Genomic DNA, 1,581 nt, shown 5'->3' with positions numbered 1-1,581 from the left:
AAAGGTAGATGACCTGTGTATGCAATTTAACCTTGGCTCAAATAAATATCATCATTAACATCCTCCTGAAAGCTATACTCAGAAGGCTTTTGCCATCTTGACGTTACCATTTCTTCAACAACATATTTTCAGATAACTATGCACTGACATGGAAGAAGCCTCAATGAAAATGATTCCAGGGATAACAGGCTATGATTTAATGTGTTCATTCATTTATTCGATTCTTCATGCATTTGACATTGACTTATCAAGCACTTACTATGTGCAGGGCACACATTTAAGTATAGGTCTGAGCAAGATCAACAGGCTCCAGTCAGTGTAGGACTTTTGTGTCAACTTGGTATGTCAGTGGCATAATGTAGTTAGGCAGAGGGTATGATGGCAAAGAGAGCATGTGCAGAGAGAGAGGACTTTATCTCAGCTTGACAAAATGCAGTTGTCAGCTTAAGAGCAGAACTGGAAGATGGACAGTCAGAGGCAAAGACATGAGAGCACAAGAAAGTCATTTGGTTTTATGGAGAGTATGGGGGTGGGGAGGAGGGTGACAAAACATGAAGCTAGATAGCAGGTAGTGATCAGAAAATAAAGAGTCCGCATCACTGTGTTCTGATGAATCACCGAAGAATTTTAAGAAAAGTGATGGCTGGCAAAACTACAAAGATCAACCCATCGCAGCAAGAACAATGCACCATAATGGGAAAAGAGAATATGAGAGGAAAGAAAAACTACTACAAGGTCACAGCAAGGAAAATTCTGAGTCAATCATAGAGAAGTTGGAGGAGAACAATTTAGAAGGCAGATTTGTGTTTTAGTTGACCAATTAGATTCTTCCTGACGGGAAGAAGGAGGAATCTAGGCTTATTTACTGGCATCTGGCTTGGTCTAGGACTGTGGTATTCAAATTTAGGTACACATTAGAATTAATTATGGAGCCTTTTAAAATATCCAGCCTGGGCCTTTGTCCCAGAGGTCTGGGATGGAGCCCAGGGAATTGTATTCGTTAAAAGCTCCCTGGGTGACTAAACATGTGGCCAGGTTTGAGGACTCGTGAGGGTGATGGTACTTGGAGGAGAGAGGCCATCGTTGCATAGAGGAGAAAAGAGGATGTTCGAGGGTTTCTCTCTGGTCCTGCTGAAGTTGAGAAGGAGGTCAGTCAATTTCTGGGTCAATACAGATTTCAATGTCTGTACTATTGTCGCAACATTTGCCACAACGTCTGTTGAAACTCGTGCTCTGATCTTGGGTTCCAAACGTATAGCTCCTTTTAGTACTGGAAATGTGGCTACAGTGTGAGAAGAGAAAACAACCGCAGGGAAACATTTCTGCAGGAAAAGGGCATAAAAAAAGGGTCAAGGATATAACAGCAGGAACTTGAATCAGAATCCAAAACGATGTGCTACATGTTATATATGGGGGAAAACTTCCCAACCCAAGCATCTTTCCTTTGGCTAAACTCTTGAACTAGAGACCTGTTTGGAGCTGAAACTATTCTGGGTGCCCTGGGGCACTGAAGGGATTAATGAATGCTTGTGTAGCCAGCCCATCCCAGAATCCAATGAATAATCAATGGTACTTTAGGCT

At 42.1% G+C, this 1,581-nt stretch overlaps 1 long non-coding RNA gene across 1 annotated transcript in view; it reads right to left on the bottom strand.

The window, feature by feature from the left end:
* Window positions 1-209: 209 nt before the first annotated feature.
* LOC121013594 (uncharacterized) overlaps window positions 210-1,581 on the bottom strand; it is a 137,351-nt gene continuing 135,979 nt past the window's right edge. Inside the window, exon 6 of the long non-coding RNA XR_005782795.1 lies at window positions 210-1,322. This is a non-coding gene — a long non-coding RNA (uncharacterized LOC121013594). The remainder of the gene's footprint in view (window positions 1,323-1,581) is intronic.

The sequence above is a fragment of the Herpailurus yagouaroundi genome, unplaced genomic scaffold (assembly GCF_014898765.1).
Source record: "Herpailurus yagouaroundi ecotype Mexico unplaced genomic scaffold, PumYag 199, whole genome shotgun sequence".
NCBI lineage: Eukaryota > Metazoa > Chordata > Mammalia > Carnivora > Felidae > Herpailurus > Herpailurus yagouaroundi.
Note: the sequence above shows the minus strand (reverse complement) of the source record. Positions and strands in the feature narration are given on the sequence as shown.